The sequence below is a fragment of the Onthophagus taurus genome, chromosome 7 (assembly GCF_036711975.1).
Source record: "Onthophagus taurus isolate NC chromosome 7, IU_Otau_3.0, whole genome shotgun sequence".
NCBI lineage: Eukaryota > Metazoa > Arthropoda > Insecta > Coleoptera > Scarabaeidae > Onthophagus > Onthophagus taurus.
The window spans coordinates 17,052,167-17,071,516 of NC_091972.1; the positions used below are offsets into that span (position 1 = coordinate 17,052,167).

At 31.0% G+C, this 19,350-nt stretch overlaps 1 protein-coding gene across 4 annotated transcripts in view; it reads left to right on the top strand.

Moving 5' to 3' along the window:
- The window catches only part of LOC111413795 (nucleolar protein 4), a 266,342-nt gene that overhangs the window by 145,808 nt on the left and 101,184 nt on the right, over positions 1-19,350 (top strand). The gene's annotated exons all lie outside the window — the stretch shown is intronic.

The following is a 19,350-nucleotide window of genomic DNA, read 5'->3' on the forward strand; positions in this document are numbered from 1 at the left end:
CCCAAAAAAGACGAAATTTTTGTGCTCCATATATTTTCTTTGTGTGCCCGAAACTAGACTCGTCTTTTAAAACATATAATAATATGGATCGCGAATTAACAGAGTACTTGAAATAGGTCAATTATGTTGAGATCAAATGAAACTTTTAGCGCCAGATCTAAATTGGTAAATGGTACATAGATGTTCCATCCTGCACTTAACCATCGAGGAAGCAAACCTATGTGCGGCTAAAATATTTAGTAAACAAACTTGATAGACAATTGGACCGTGTTATTGAGAAAACGAGATTTTCGTTTTCATATCTCTAAAAATATAAGGCGTGTTAGAATAGACAGTTTGTCTGTCTATTTTTATCACAGAACACTGATCACAAGTACAGAAGCCGCTTTGTATATTTTACGATTATACAGGATGTTTCTGTAAGTCGTGGCATAAATTTAACCACAAATACTAGAGTCAAAATGATGATTCGTGCAAAAATTTTTGAAGAAAATAATCTATCGTTTGATTTAGTACTTTTAAGCTGGTTTTTATTTTATATAGAATTTAAGTCTAACTAGTTTCGGCCTTTGGCCATCTTCAGAGACTCTACAAATAAATTAACAACTCTCATCTTATCCATTTTACAAACAAGTTTCTTAATGTTTCCTTTTCTTTTATTAAAAAAGATCACATATCAAAGTCGAAATCAGATTATTAGTTACTAATTTACAAAATTAAAGTTTAAAAAGTTGTAAAATGCAATTAAGGACGAAGTGTTACAAGTTTACAGGTTAAAATTTTTTTTATTTAACAAAAGAAATATTAAGTACCCATATTAAGCAAAAAGCACGTTAAAAATACTAACACTGGATTAACTTCAGTTATAAAACATCTATTATATGATAACTAACTTGAGGTTTAAAATGTCAACCTCAATTTTGACATATTTATAATCTTCATTAAGAATCCTTTAAAATGAATACAAACACGACATATTTATCTTCAAAATTATTGAAGTTATGGTCAACTTCCGGTTAAGAATGTCAACGTTAATTTGGACATATTTGTAATCGTCGTGAAACATCCTTTAAAATGAGTCTAAACATGATACGTTTAATTCCAACATTACTGGAGATATAAGCAACTTCCGGTTTGAAATGTCAACGTCATTTTGACATATTCTTAATTTTTATGAAATGTCTTAATATTTGTCACAAAAACAAAAATATAATAAAAAAAATAAAAAATTAAGGTTGGTATTAATATTTAAAAATTGAATTGCTATCTTCATTGTTGCTACATTTGGGTTTAATGTTTTTTATTCTAACTTTTTTGTTTTTTGAGATAAGTGCGTCATCTTTGAGCTCACTTTAAAAGTTTTTTAATGAAGATGACAAATATGTCAAAATTGACGTTGACGTTTCAAACCGGAAGTGATTGTATCTCCATTAATATTAAAGTTAAATATGTCGAGTTTGGACTCATTTTAAAGGATTTTTTATGAAGATTACGAATATAATAATAAAATGAAAGTTGACAAGGTGACAACTGAAATTTTTCACGAGTAAACCCGAATGTTTCTAGTTCTCGTTCTAGTTTTAGTTCAATAAAAATATACAACATAGTAATATCTTATGCTAACTAGCGCTACCTATCACTGCCACTAGAACTAGCACTAGACCGAGAACAAGAAACATTCGGATTCAGCCGCACTTCTCTCAAGACGACTAAACCCGAATGATTCTAGTTGTAGGTCTTGTGTTGGTTCTAGTGATAATGCTAATACTCGGATTTAGTCCCACGTCTCTCAAGACGGCTAAACCCGAATGAGTCTAGTTCTAAAGGGTGTTCAGGAAGTTGGGACGAATATTAAAGTGCTATAGAATTTACAAAGTTTATTGAAAATGTAAAATTTTCTGCAAACATATTAAGTAACATGACACGACGAGCTTCTAGAGGACTATCTTCTATGTAATTCGGCAATTCTTCTTCCAAAAAGTGAAGGTAAGTTTCTGCACTAAGACGTCTTTCAAAAAAATGAGGCTCAACAAGTTGATTATTTAACAAGCCGCACCACACGTTGACGGAAAAACGATATTGATGGTTAACAACGATTGCTTTGTGTGGGTTTTGATCCGTCCAGATGTAAGAATTACGTGTGGTGTTAATACACCTTATTAATACCATTCCTTGTAAACTAGGCCTCATCCGTAACGCAGGAAGTAAATGCTGGACTTTGTGTAAATGTCCATCATAATGCAGAATTCTCAATACGTTGCTTTGAGGAATTCCCGTTGTATGGGATATTCTACGAATAGTGATAGAAGGACTTCGTTCAACTGCTTCAGACAGCATAAAAATCGTTAATTTATCAAACGTTATATCGTCAAGACTAACTATAACTTTTTTTAATTCCTTCGATATCTCCGAAATAAAGAGGAATTCACCCAGTGCCGGCGCTAGCAAATGAAGCGCCAGGGTGCGGAAAAATTCATTTTAATTTAAAAAAATTAAAAAATGCATTTTAATTAAAAAAATATATATAATTAAGAAATATAAATAAACTTAAAAAAGACTGGAATAATCATAATCCATACTTCAGCGAAAGTTTAAAAATTTTCAAAGAAAAACCAAACATAAGGGAATAGTTGGGAATACTCTGGTCAGAAGGTTAGGTTTGCAAGAAAAAGTCTGAAATTGCAATAGTTATAAACTAGACTTCAGTAAAAAACAGGAATTACATTGTTCAAAGTCCACATGAAGTCTGAAATTACTGTTCAGAGAAAACAAAAAATTGATTATAAACCAAACATGATTTTTCATGGCAATACTTATGTGTTCAATAAAACAATGCGAAGTATATGAACAAGAAACCAATGGACTTGTCTTGTTATTGCACAGGACAGGAAATCACTAATACGGAAACTTTACCAATGCAGGATAAGCAGAAAAGCAAAGTAAGAGCTGCAGAAATGAGGTACCGGGTGGTACAAGATCCGTATAGATAATAAGAGGCTCCCAAAAAGATGATGATAGACACCCAAAAAGAAGTAGCTGTCAGTATCAAGAACAAAACATACATAACGTTGACAGAAGACTAGATACTGCTACTAAAAAACTAAATACTGCTTTCTGAAGATTAGATACTGCTAACAGGTCTAAATACTGCAAAAGAAAGATAAAATATTTTGGAGAAAACATGCATAATTTTGGCAGAAGACTAGATACTGCTTCTAGAAGACTAAATACTGCTTTCTGAAGACTAGATACTGCCGACAGGTCTAAATACAGCGTCTGGAACACTAAATACTGCTTTCTAAAGACTAAAATTGCTTTGTGGAGACTAAACACTGCTTTCTGAAGACTAGCTACTGCTGACAGGTCTAAATACTGCAAAAGAATGATAAGATATTGTTGGAGAAAACATTAAAAAGGCGCCGGTTGCAGTGCACCCCTTGCAACCCCCGGTAGTGTCGCCTCTGAATTCACCTATAAGTGATATACCAATTTTTGATCGTAATGACTCCCGGAATATATGGTATAAGTTTGTCGGTCGAGTCACAGAACACCCTGTATATAAAATGAAAGACATAAACTTTTAATTTTATACTAACATCTAGAAAACGACACTAGCCCGAAATTGTAGGTCCGTCCATTTTTTTTATAGTAGAATTTCTTGGTGTATCTATGTGTCGTATCTAAGTCGGTTCTTAGAGGTATGATGCAAATCGGACTTGAAATCGTATGACGTGATTGTCGCTTAGCTTTATCCTTTAAAACAAATGGTATTTTAGGTCCTTCGGTATTCTGCCTTTTTTCCTACCAGACAGCATGTAAATCTCTAAAACCGATAAAATGTCGGTTAGTCAAGTGTTGTATAACGCGGTCCAATTGTAAGTGTAGTTGAGGTATTAACTAAGGTGCACAGATAACCTATGCGAAGTTAGCCCCCAATATTTCTAACCCCCAATTAGATAGGATTTTACATGTATAGTATTTTGATTATAACAAGAGAACCAGTCAACCGATTTCGATAAACTATATCTCATTCGAAAGCTCAATCCTTGGCCAAAACGAAAGTGGGCGCCCGATTCGAAATCTCTTTCAAATTCCGCGAAAACGCCAAAATAATGCGAAGGTACACGAAAATAACAGAAAAATGACCTTTTTTAAGTGGTGATAACTCGTAAACGATGTACCCGATGATCAAGATCTATACGTCATTCGATTCGTCATAGTTTCTTCTATCGAAATCATAAAATGCCCGATTTCAATTCTCTCCCGTTAACCTTGCACAGCCCTCGGAATGACACCGTGTTCGGCTCGTTGTTTATGCACGTATGAACGCCCGAAAGTCTAGCCTCCAATATAAAAATATTAATTTAAACTAAATCGACTATAATTAGAGAACGGTTTGACGAATTTTAATGTTTTATATCTCAATCGATAGCTTTCGCCTGGCCCATGCCCGATTCGAAATATTTAAGGATTTTGATTAAAACACAAAAAACGAATTAGTTAAACACATTAATTATCTCCTTAACTAATTGACCAATTTTAGTCATCAACATCTCGATCGAAAGTATGATCTACAATGAATGCGAAGGTGAAAATGCCCGATTTCAAAATTTACTAATTACCTGCGTACGGCTGTTGAAATGATCCTGCGAATCTGACGACTAGAAGTCTAGCCCCCGATATAAAAAAATTAATTTTGATTACATTTGCTATAACTAAACAACGGTTTGACGGATTTTAATGTTTTACATCTCAAATGAAAGCTTGCATAAAACACAAAAAATTAATTAATCAAATAAGTCAATTATCTCCTTTATTAACTGACCGATTTTAGTCGTCAACATCTCCATCGAAAGTATGATCCATGGTAAATGCGAAAATGGAAATGCCCGATCTCTAAATTTGCCAATTAACTTGCTCACTAAGTCAAGTGATGTATAACGCGGTACAATTATAAGTGTAGTTGAGGTATTAACTAAGGTGCAAAGATATAAGACAATGGTGATAAATAAATGGTGAGGATTAACATAGACATCGCGTCAATTATGTATTCGTCTAAAAATTCATGGATTTCCGCTCGGATGGTGCAACGGTATTAATATTAGAAAAGAAGAAATGAAAGAAAAAAAGGGCGGAACGCGAAAACCCCAACCGAGTGACGAATGACACCGTAACACGATATAACGTTCCCCGTTGTCCACGGCACCTCTAAAAAATTAAACGTCCGCCCCCCCTCGTGAATCGATAACGGGGTGGATTCGGCCCCTTGCCCCAACCCAACGACTACGTCGTCGACGACAACGACGCTAGAGTCAACCCTCGCGCCCCGCGACGTTATTTTCGTCCCCCAAAACCGCCGACATCACTGCCAGAAGACGTTATACACCGTTCGTCAGTGCCGCTCGACGAACTATCTGCGAACAAAGCGCTTCCGGGTCTATATCTATCGGCGGTAGTATCTAGGGTGAAGCCACACACCCCTCTCGCACGTACAAAGCGCCCCCGAAGCCGCCACTACCCCTCCCTACCCAACGTGTCCACCGCCCTTCATCAAGTAAATTGCAACGAGCGGTCCCCGTTTCGGATATCTGGCAGGTTGAAGGCTTGGGGGGGTTAGAATCCCCCGTCCGTGTTACCCCGCGGGAACGAAATGGGGACGGGTTACTCCCGCCACCCTCCGGACGCCCCCGTCGACCTGGGGTTGCGAGGAGAAAGGTTCTCTGGGAAGTCCCGGACGCCTAGCGATAACGCGAACAAGGTAGATGTTGGTAGGAGGTGACTCGACGTCCTTATGAATTACGTCGACGCCAAACGAACAAGGAGGAAAGAAAGTTCTTCTCTTGATAAAAATGTGTTAGATGTTCAAATGTATAAAACGAAAACCTCTACATTGTTAGAGATATCAATTAGAGAATTAGAGAATTGAAGGTGAATTAGAAAAAACAACCGATTGTCGCTAATAATTACCAATGGTAAAAACGATGTGGTTCGTTCAAAGTAACGTTCGATTAAAAAGCTGATTTATAAACGGGTCGTTCGCGCACCATGTCAAAAAAAAAACAAGTAAAAAGGGGGAAAAATGTATTTAATCTGTAAACAAAGGGTGCTCGGAGTGGGCTGCTTTAGCACAGAGAGACGACCGTGAAAAAAGCAGCACACCAGAATTAAACCGAAACGAAATGTCACGTCGACAGGAAAAAGTGCGTCGCCCGTTTTATTTTTTTCCTCCATACTAACCCATCGCTTCATCCCTTTCTCTTTTCCCCCCTACGTCTCTTTCTCTCCCCCGTTCGTCGTTCCTCGCCGGGTTGGACGCGCGCTGCTGCTGAGTGTAAATAGGTTACAAAGTGGCCGTTTATCTGTAATCAACAGGTTAGCGAGAATAGCGAAGCCATTCACAGGGACCGCCAGATGAAAAGGAAAGGCAAAACGAACGTAATCGCAACAAGGGCCATCAATTAGTAGCAATGCGACAATTTCATTAGATCGAAGATCGAACCGATTCTTTTTTTTTTTCATCTATTTGGCGTCAACATTTGTTACTAGGCTCAAAACCGATGCCGATAACACTTTTGATTTGCGATGGCCCCGCTACCAGGCATCATATATCACGACCGCGAAACCACTGATTATGCGACCGTTATGTGTATATTTACCGACCGGATTAAAATCTTGAATAATGGATCCAGCTTGAACGCGAGATACCACACGAAAAATATGTGACAGTTTGTGAGATTCTCTATCGCACCGCGTAGGGCCTACTTCAGATAACAGGTCTTATTGTTGTTCCTATAATAATTACAGGAAGTGTTTTGCAGTTTTATGTTAGAATGCATAGAAAACGCACGCATACGACGCATTATGTCGGCAGAGTTAAATTATTTACCTACTTCATATAATTACTTATTAACTCCTTTAACTCCTTTATAAACGGATGTCATTTCAACTAAATCTTCTTTTTCCTTCTTTAAATCATATTTAAAGGAAATCATATCTTAGGTTAATCACATAAAACCTATTAATAAATGCGTATTATGCAAAGGATTCAAAATAAGTACTATATATAGTATTAATATTTACTGTATTGTTCATAGGGATAATAAATTATTCTTTATATTATCAGTGTATAGCACCACAAGGTGAAGATTCGACATTTTTTGTTATAAAATTGATTTTAATTCACATTTTAAATAAATATATGAAACAATTTTCGATAAAAGCATTAACCTTCGGAGTATACAGTCTGTTCAATTGTAAAATGTTGTACCATGCTTCATACGTCTTCATGAGGTTCTCAAAGGTCGGATAATTTGTCCATAAATAATCATTAATATTCAATATCTGTTGATAAATAAGCTGTAATTTAGAGTAAAAAGAATTTTGAAAACTAGTTTTTTTGTTAGAGGTATTTTCTTTAGCTTTAAAGTTGGTTTTTAACATTTTTTCATTACCATATCTTCATGAAACGCACATTTGGCAACATAGTAGAACAACATTTCAACATTAAGATTTTCGATTCAGAGTCGGTCGTAGAATGTCGCTACGTGTAGTTTATCCGCCAATTTCTGAACACCCTGTATACATACATCTTGTTGGAATAACTGCCGTTGGAATTGAGTTGTGTCAACATTATCGGGATGGAAGAAATGACATCGCTTTGAAAAAATTTAAACATCTCTTTCCAGTTAAGGTTTCCTCAAATCTTTTACGGATATTGGGTGTGCGACTTAATTTAGCCTAATTTAGATTTTCGGTAGCGCAATACCGACAATTTTGTCTATTTACTTGTCCACTCAATGTAAATGACCCTTCGTCGCAAAAATTATGTTTTTGACAAAGTCTTCGTTATCGTTGCAAAATTGTTGTTGCAAAAACTACGATTGGTTGCTCGTAAATCAGGTTTACTTTATGGTAATGATTTTTTTGCTTGTTATAAAATTTTATGAACCGTTGATTTACTACTGTCCAAATTAGACCCAATACTCCTTACAGTAACATGAGGGTTTTCTTGCCCAGCCAAAACCACGATTTGTTGAACTTCCCCTGAAACATGTAGTAGGCCAGACTTCAAGAGATGACCATGCTGTTTAAATTTAGTCACAGCTAGGCTCGCCATACTTTGGCTAATGAGTTGGCGATCAGGATATGTTGTACTAAATCAGTTTTTGACACTTAGGGAATTGTTTAAAATAATTGGTTACCATAGTTACTCATGGCTACTGCTATTTTCATCATGTCAACAAATCTGATGTAGTTACACTTTAAAGTAATTTTTCTCGAAAATTTTCTTATGTAAGCAATATTATTGTTATATGTATATTGCAAACAATAGCAAAAAATTTAAGTCTTTAGAATCGTTTCAGGGATTTTTCCATAAACCGTTTGTAATGATTTTATCGCCTATATCCGTTACTTTACGGACACACTGTATAAGTTGGAACATACATAATAATTAGTCGATTACTTGGTAAAACATTTATTTTTTATTCGAAATTTTCATAACAAGTATTACACATTATAACACTGTGATCTCTACATATAAATCGTTTACATTTTTTCTGAACACATCTATTCTAGCAGCACCTTTTCTATCTTATGTCCTAGGGCAAAATGAACAACGGAACCTTTTTTTAGGAGTATATTGGATTGCCTTGATGTATTAGGTGTCTCAATGCCACAATGTTTCAAATTGTGTTTTACTGGTTCCTGTAATGTTTGTATTGTACTTCTTCTTTTCATGTGTTGTTCAAGGAGAATGAAATCTACAGTTCTTATAAAATGTCGTTTGCCATGTTTTTTATCTTTTATTGCGCCTGCATTCGTGCTGTTGTACAATACTAATGCATTTACAGTACTTATATATTAACATGGTCATTGGCCACCTCCTCGTTGCTTTTTATACTGAATATGCACTGCATAACTTGCCCACTGTATCAATTCCTCCTTTGGTACTGTTATAGAATAACATTTCTTCTGGTTTTTTTGTTTCTGGATCTATAGTGGTTGCTCAGTCATGAAATGTACTGAAAAGAACCACGCTTTTATTTATTTTGGTGACGTAAGAAAGCAATTTTGATTGTGGACAAAATCCTTCTATAGTTGAGTGCACAGGACGACGTTTGCTGGGTAAAAAATCGATAGGTATTTCTCTTCTATTCTTTTTTAGTGTTCCCACAAGGGTGATTTTTTTTTCAAGAAGACTGTGTCCTCGAGGAATAGAAGTGTGCCAATTATCAGTGATTAAATTTCGACTTGTATTGGTTGCGTGATTTCCATAACATATTTGTGGACCAGATCATTTGCAACTCTATTGCCTTCTTTACCGGCATATACGAGCACAACAGATACTGAAAACTTTTATACCGTATTTTGCTAGTTTCTTTGGGAGGTATTGTATAAAATTACACCTTCGTCTAAATGTTATCAACATTTCATCTAAAGTTGCTTACTCACTTCGTGTAGTATTTCTTACAATTTTCGACGAAAGGAGTCCAAAAATTTGAAATCGCTGCTAATTTATTGGTGAAATTCCTTTCAATTTTATTGTCATATCTTAAATTGGTCAAAAGGTATACGAAACGTCTTTTCGACAGCGTTGCATGAAACATAGGAAGTCCATATTTAGTACTCCATAAGTCATCAAGTGATAAATGAGCGGAACTGAGCGCATCACATAGATAAAGAAGACCAATTATTGCTAAGATTTCTTCTTTATTTGATTGTTTTTCATAAGTTTGCAATTTTTTGTTATTTGCAGTTTTGCTCTGTATTTTCAGGTTGGTAAAGATTACTATGAGATCACTGATAAAACATCTCAGTGCGTCAATGGGAGTTTTTACCTGTTTTCCAGCTTGTTTTGCACCCGGTAAATTAGTCACCAAGTTTTTGGCACGAACTTGCGTACATGCGATTGCTGGAATCTTCTTATACCACTTGGTTACGTTATCTTTTTTTAACAAATAACTATCACTCTCATCACTTTCTGTCGCATTACTACTTTCTGTATTGTCTTCACCGTTACTCACTTCAATTTCCAATTCTTCACTACCATTACTTTGTGCCTCGATCACTTCTGGCTCAAATTCATCATCGCTCGATAAAATATCTGTAGGTTCTTCGGAAAAATTATTTAGACATTTTCTCGTTATATTTTACTGGCACTAAAAATGACATACATTTTACTAACTATCCAAAGAAAAAAGTACAACTTACCTCCAGTAATTCTAAAACGCAAAATATTTTTTTTATTGTAAAAGTCAGTAATATGTTACGGAACTACACTACTTCACTAACATTTATCTTTGAAATATGTGAAAAACTCGTTTGTTTACAACAGAAATCGTAATTCGGTGATTCCCCAACTAATAAATTTCTCCAGTACACGAAACTGCAACTACAGAGTAATTTTTAGTTTTGTGAACGAAGGGAAGATGGCACTAATTGTTGTTTTTAATACATATTATGCATACTGGGGTCAGTTTTACCCCAAGACCTATGTATATTGAACTGTTCACAGGGAAAATACATCAATATATTTATACTAGTATACAGCTTTTAGCATAGAAATTTCGAAAAAATTGTATTAAGAAAAATTGTTGCTGATTTAATTCTAAACAAATTTTATTTGAAAAACTTTTTGATACAAACAATAATTATGAAGATAACCTCAAAAAAATTATTTTTTAAATCAGTGTAAAGCGCCACCTGGTGAAGATATCGAATTTTGTTCTTATAACACTGATTTTAATTAATATTTTAAATAAATATTATACGAAACTATTTTCGATAAAAGCATTAATTTATAGTGTACTATTCACAGGGAAAATAAATCGATGTATTAGTATACAGCTTTTCGCATAGAAATTTCGAAAAAATTGTATTAAGAAAAATTGTTGCTGATTTAATTCTAAACAAATTTTATTTGAAAAACTTTTTGCTACAAACAATAATTATGAAGATAACCTCAAAAAGATTATTTTTTAAATCAGTGTAAAGCGCCACCTGGTGAAGATATCGAAATTTTTTCTTATAACATTGATTTCAATTAATATTTTAAATAAATATTATACGAAACAATTTTCGATAAAAGCATTAATTTATATTGTACTATTCACAGGGAAAATAAATCGATGTATTAGTATACAGCTTTTCGCATAGAAATTTCGAAAAAATTGTATTAAGAAAAATTGTTGCTGATTTAATTCTAAACAAATTTTATTTGAAACACTTTTTGATACAAATAATAATTATGAAGATAATCTCAAAAAGATTATTTTTTAAATCAGTGTAAAGCGCCATCTGGTGAAGATATCGAAATTTTTTCTTATAACATTGATTTCAATTAATATTTTAAATAAATATTATACGAAACAATTTTCGATAAAAGCATTAATTTATATTGTACTATTCACAGGGAAAATAAATCGATGTATTTCTACTAGTATACAGCTTTTCGCATAGAAATTTCGAAAAAATTGTATTAAGAAAAATTGTTGCTGATTTAATTCTAAACAAATTTTATTTGAAAAACTTTTTGATACAAACAATAATTATGAAGATAACCTCAAAAAGATTATTTTTTAAATCAGTGTAAAGCGCCATCTGGTGAAGATATCGAAATTTTTTCTTATAACATTGATTTCAATTAATATTTTAAATAAATATTATACAAAACAATTTTCGATGAAAGCATTAATTTATATTGTACTATTCACAGGGAAAATAAATCGATGTATTAGTATACAGCTTTTCGCATAGAAATTTCGAAAAAATTGTATTAAGAAAAATTGTTGCTGATTTAATTCTAAACAAATTTTATTTGAAAAACTTTTTTCTACAAACAATAATTATGAAGATAACCTCAAAAAGATTATTTTTTAAATCAGTGTAAAGCGCCCCCTGGTGAAGATATCGAAATTTTTTCTTATAACATTGGTTTTAATTATTATTTTAAATAAATATTATACGAAACAATTTTCGATAAAAGCATTAATTTATAGTGTACTATTCACAGGGAAAATAAATCGATGTATTTCTACTAGTATACAGCTTTTCGCATAGAAATTTCGAAAAAATTGTATTAAGAAAAATTGTTGCTGATTTAATTCTAAACAAATTTTATTTGAAAAACTTTTTGATACAAACAATAATTATGAAGATAACCTCAAAAAGATTATTTTTTAAATCAGTGTAAAGCGCCATCTGGTGAAGATATCGAAATTTTTTCTTATAACATTGATTTCAATTAATATTTTAAATAAATATTATACAAAACAATTTTCGATGAAAGCATTAATTTATATTGTACTATTCACAGGGAAAATAAATCGATGTATTAGTATACAGCTTTTCGCATAGAAATTTCGAAAAAATTGTATTAAGAAAAATTGTTGCTGATTTAATTCTAAACAAATTTTATTTGAAAAACTTTTTGCTACAAACAATAATTATGAAGATAACCTCAAAAAGATTATTTTTTAAATCAGTGTAAAGCGCCACCTGGTGAAGATATCGAAATTTTTTCTTATAACATTGATTTCAATTAATATTTTAAATAAATATTATACGAAACAATTTTCGATAAAAGCATTAATTTATATTGTACTATTCACAGGGAAAATAAATCGATGTATTAGTATACAGCTTTTCGCATAGAAATTTCGAAAAAATTGTATTAAGAAAAATTGTTGCTGATTTAATTCTAAACAAATTTTATTTGAAACACTTTTTGATACAAATAATAATTATGAAGATAATCTCAAAAAGATTATTTTTTAAATCAGTGTAAAGCGCCATCTGGTGAAGATATCGAAATTTTTTCTTATAACATTGATTTCAATTAATATTTTAAATAAATATTATACGAAACAATTTTCGATAAAAGCATTAATTTATATTGTACTATTCACAGGGAAAATAAATCGATGTATTTCTACTAGTATACAGCTTTTCGCATAGAAATTTCGAAAAAATTGTATTAAGAAAAATTATTGCTGATTTAATTCTAAACAAATTTTATTTGAAAAACTTTTTGATACAAACAATAATTATGAAGATAACCTCAAAAAGATTATTTTTTAAATCAGTGTAAAGCGCCATCTGGTGAAGATATCGAAATTTTTTCTTATAACATTGATTTCAATTAATATTTTAAATAAATATTATACAAAACAATTTTCGATGAAAGCATTAATTTATATTGTACTATTCACAGGGAAAATAAATCGATGTATTAGTATACAGCTTTTCGCATAGAAATTTCGAAAAAATTGTATTAAGAAAAATTGTTGCTGATTTAATTCTAAACAAATTTTATTTGAAAAACTTTTTTCTACAAACAATAATTATGAAGATAACCTCAAAAAGATTATTTTTTAAATCAGTGTAAAGCGCCATCTGGTGAAGATATCGAAATTTTTTCTTATAACGTTGATTTTAATTAATATTTTAAATAAATATTATACGAAACAATTTTTGATAAAAGCATTAATTTATATTGTACTATTCACAGGGAAAATAAATCGATGTTTTATACTAGTATACAGCTTTTCGCATAGAAATTTCGAAAAAATTGTATTAAGAAAAATTGTTGCTGATTTAATTCTAAACAAATATTATTTGAATAACTTTTTGCTACAAACAATAATTATGAAGATAACCTCAAAAAGATTATTTTTTAAATCAGTGTAAAGCGCCCCCTGGTGAAGATATCGAAATTTTTTCTTATAACATTGGTTTTAATTATTATTTTAAATAAATATTATACGAAACAATTTTCGATAAAAGCATTAATTTATAGTGTACTATTCACAGGGAAAATAAATCGATGTATTTCTACTAGTATACAGCTTTTCGCATAGAAATTTCGAAAAAATTGTATTAAGAAAAATTGTTGCTGATTTAATTCTAAACAAATTTTATTTGAAAAACTTTTTGATACAAACAATAATTATGAAGATAACCTCAAAAAGATTATTTTTTAAATCAGTGTAAAGCGCCATCTGGTGAAGATATCGAAATTTTTTCTTATAACATTGATTTCAATTAATATTTTAAATAAATATTATACAAAACAATTTTCGATGAAAGCATTAATTTATATTGTACTATTCACAGGGAAAATAAATCGATGTATTAGTATACAGCTTTTCGCATAGAAATTTCGAAAAAATTGTATTAAGAAAAATTGTTGCTGATTTAATTCTAAACAAATTTTATTTGAAAAACTTTTTGCTACAAACAATAATTATGAAGATAACCTCAAAAAGATTATTTTTTAAATCAGTGTAAAGCGCCACCTGGTGAAGATATCGAAATTTTTTCTTATAACATTGATTTCAATTAATATTTTAAATAAATATTATACGAAACAATTTTCGATAAAAGCATTAATTTATATTGTACTATTCACAGGGAAAATAAATCGATGTATTAGTATACAGCTTTTCGCATAGAAATTTCGAAAAAATTGTATTAAGAAAAATTGTTGCTGATTTAATTCTAAACAAATTTTATTTGAAACACTTTTTGATACAAATAATAATTATGAAGATAATCTCAAAAAGATTATTTTTTAAATCAGTGTAAAGCGCCATCTGGTGAAGATATCGAAATTTTTTCTTATAACATTGATTTCAATTAATATTTTAAATAAATATTATACGAAACAATTTTCGATAAAAGCATTAATTTATATTGTACTATTCACAGGGAAAATAAATCGATGTATTTATACTAGTATACAGCCTTTCACATAGAAATTTCGAAAAAATTTTATTAAGAAAAATTGTTGCTGATTTAATTCTAAACAAATTTTATTTGAAAAACTTTTTGCTACAAACAATAATTATGAAGATAACCTCAAAAAGATTATTTTTTAAATCAGTGTAAAGCGCCACCTGGTGAAGATATCGAAATTTTTTCTTATAACATTGATTTCAATTAATATTTTAAATAAATATTATACGAAACAATTTTCGATAAAAGCATTAATTTATATTGTACTATTCACAGGGAAAATAAATCGATGTATTAGTATACAGCTTTTCGCATAGAAATTTCGAAAAAATTGTATTAAGAAAAATTGTTGCTGATTTAATTCTAAACAAATTTTATTTGAAACACTTTTTGATACAAATAATAATTATGAAGATAACCTCAAAAAGATTATTTTTTAAATCAGTGTAAAGCGCCATCTGGTGAAGATATCGAAATTTTTTCTTATAACATTGATTTTAATTAATATTTTAAATAAATATTATACGAAACAATTTTCGATAAAAGCATTAATTTATATTGTACTAATCACAGAGTAAATAAATCGATGTATTAGTATACAGCTTTTCGCATAGAAATTTCGAAAAAATTGTTGCTGATTTAATTCTAAACAAATTTTATTTGAAAAACTTTTTTCTACAAACAATAATTATGAAGATAACCTCAAAAAGATTATTTTTTAAATCAGTGTAAAGCGCCATCTGGTGAAGATATCGAAATTTTTTCTTATAACGTTGATTTTAATTAATATTTTAAATAAATATTATACGAAACAATTTTTGATAAAAGCATTAATTTATATTGTACTATTCACAGGGAAAATAAATCGATGTTTTATACTAGTATACAGCTTTTCGCATAGAAATTTCGAAAAAATTGTATTAAGAAAAATTGTTGCTGATTTAATTCTAAACAAATATTATTTGAATAACTTTTTGCTACAAACAATAATTATGAAGATAACCTCAAAAAGATTATTTTTTAAATCAGTGTAAAGCGCCCCCTGGTGAAGATATCGAAATTTTTTCTTATAACATTGGTTTTAATTATTATTTTAAATAAATATTATACGAAACAATTTTCGATAAAAGCATTAATTTATAGTGTACTATTCACAGGGAAAATAAATCGATGTATTTCTACTAGTATACAGCTTTTCGCATAGAAATTTCGAAAAAATTGTATTAAGAAAAATTGTTGCTGATTTAATTCTAAACAAATTTTATTTGAAAAACTTTTTGATACAAACAATAATTATGAAGATAACCTCAAAAAGATTATTTTTTAAATCAGTGTAAAGCGCCATCTGGTGAAGATATCGAAATTTTTTCTTATAACATTGATTTCAATTAATATTTTAAATAAATATTATACAAAACAATTTTCGATGAAAGCATTAATTTATATTGTACTATTCACAGGGAAAATAAATCGATGTATTAGTATACAGCTTTTCGCATAGAAATTTCGAAAAAATTGTATTAAGAAAAATTGTTGCTGATTTAATTCTAAACAAATTTTATTTGAAAAACTTTTTGCTACAAACAATAATTATGAAGATAACCTCAAAAAGATTATTTTTTAAATCAGTGTAAAGCGCCACCTGGTGAAGATATCGAAATTTTTTCTTATAACATTGATTTCAATTAATATTTTAAATAAATATTATACGAAACAATTTTCGATAAAAGCATTAATTTATATTGTACTATTCACAGGGAAAATAAATCGATGTATTAGTATACAGCTTTTCGCATAGAAATTTCGAAAAAATTGTATTAAGAAAAATTGTTGCTGATTTAATTCTAAACAAATTTTATTTGAAACACTTTTTGATACAAATAATAATTATGAAGATAATCTCAAAAAGATTATTTTTTAAATCAGTGTAAAGCGCCATCTGGTGAAGATATCGAAATTTTTTCTTATAACATTGATTTCAATTAATATTTTAAATAAATATTATACGAAACAATTTTCGATAAAAGCATTAATTTATATTGTACTATTCACAGGGAAAATAAATCGATGTATTTATACTAGTATACAGCCTTTCACATAGAAATTTCGAAAAAATTTTATTAAGAAAAATTGTTGCTGATTTAATTCTAAACAAATTTTATTTGAAAAACTTTTTGCTACAAACAATAATTATGAAGATAACCTCAAAAAGATTATTTTTTAAATCAGTGTAAAGCGCCACCTGGTGAAGATATCGAAATTTTTTCTTATAACATTGATTTCAATTAATATTTTAAATAAATATTATACGAAACAATTTTCGATAAAAGCATTAATTTATATTGTACTATTCACAGGGAAAATAAATCGATGTATTAGTATACAGCTTTTCGCATAGAAATTTCGAAAAAATTGTATTAAGAAAAATTGTTGCTGATTTAATTCTAAACAAATTTTATTTGAAACACTTTTTGATACAAATAATAATTATGAAGATAACCTCAAAAAGATTATTTTTTAAATCAGTGTAAAGCGCCATCTGGTGAAGATATCGAAATTTTTTCTTATAACATTGATTTTAATTAATATTTTAAATAAATATTATACGAAACAATTTTCGATAAAAGCATTAATTTATATTGTACTAATCACAGAGTAAATAAATCGATGTATTAGTATACAGCTTTTCGCATAGAAATTTCGAAAAAATTGTTGCTGATTTAATTCTAAACAAATTTTATTTGAAAAACTTTTTCATTCTAAAAAACGTAATACATTTTTTTGTTTTCTTAATTTTTTAATCATTATTTCTTATTATCTCTATAGATGTCATTATCGCAATAAATACTAAATAAATCCCTATATTTTACAAACACCCTATAAGTATAAAGAAAGTTTGCCTTCAACTCAAAATTTTTAAATAATTACGTCATTTCCTGTTGTTACGAGACAATCGGAAACGGGGACGTCCCCTTAACGCGATTTTTTTTGAAAGGTCGGTTAAAAGTAAAAGAGGAAGTGAAGCTTCAAACTAAAACGACATTCAAGGGTCCAGATTTAAAAGCAAGATACGCCGACTTTTAAAGAACCACCTGTAGCTTTAACATCGTTACAAGGATCACAATGAACACAATGATATATCCATGAAATTCGCCAATGAAAAGATGTTTACTAATATATAATTATTTCTTTATGTATGAACTTAAAATCAATTTAGATGATTTTAAAAAGATTTCAATCCATTTCACTTTACCCTTTCTAAAAATAGAGAATATTTTAAGACGAAATTGAATATTTTTGTAGTAATTCCGGTCCTGTAAAACCTGACTTGTTTGTGCACCCTGGCTGGGTTGGTTATTCGGTAATATAAGGTTTTCTAGAGCCGAGAGTATTACAAACAGAGAACGTTACCTACGATCTCGCCCTTCGTCACAAACAGAGAAGAGAAGAGAATCCTTTGCGACGTTTTTCCAGTTGTTTGCTAGTTCAGAACCCTCAAACGCAACGTGTCGGCCTTAAACCGGGACCTCGAAAGGGGACAGAAGGGCCACCGACCCTCTTCTATAAAGTGAAAACTGACCGTAATAAAATTTTACGTCAGCCAAGTTACGAGCCGGAGAACTCCGCATAAGATGGAAATAAGTATAGCGAAAAACGTTTCATAAGATATCCATAAGTTGTTTTATTTTTATTTTAAAAACGTACGAGATGTATTAAATTCGACTCTAGTGATGATACTTAGATAACGATAACTAGATATTTTGTGATAATCCAATTTTTATTCGGCATAAAAACGAAATTTTAGCTTTTTTTTCGTTTCGGGGGCGATATGGCGAGTTTCAGTGAAGTCCTGATATAACATTTAGGGGTGAAATCGTTAGCGAGGTAATAAACGATTCCAACGTGCGATTTGCAAACATAAACCTGGAGACTGAGTAGAGAAAATGTTCAGTGCTGTTAAAATTAAAAGGGTCGTTACGTAAGCGCCACTCTTTTCATCCGCTTCGTTTTTAACTTTTAATGTCACCGACCCTTCGTTTTCACGCTTCTTTTTGAATACACGATCTAGTTTTCCCTTTAAACCTCTTTATCCTATTATGAATTGTATAAAAATGTTTTTTAACAAAAATGATGATTATTCTTTTGTAAGTTAAGCAAACTCTAAGAAGATTTTTTGTTTCCTCCTTTGCAAACATCCCTTAGGACGGTTCTGGAAGCTTCCTCACACCACCACGCAACCCAACCGGGTGCTTTTGTACCCCCTTTCGACCCTCAAGGATAGGAAACGGTCATCTACCCACCCCAACGAGGTTGCCGGGTGGCGCTGCGTGGGCGGACGTCCAAGATAAGGGTTCAACATGAGCCTTTGGGGTTCGTTTCCGACCCTTATTGCGGTCGCCCGTTCTCTCCTACATTCGGACCTTGAGCCGGGGGTACCGTTTTTAGTTCGACCAACGGACGGGGTTGTATGTGTGCCGAGTCCGCCGTTTTATGCTCCTCTCATGCATATATTCGGAGACGGAGGCGAAAGAGGGTCGAAGTCCCCGATCTAATTTTATTTCGGGGGCGGCATTAACGCCGTTAGGCAGATTTTAGGAACTTTTAAGGAGCGCA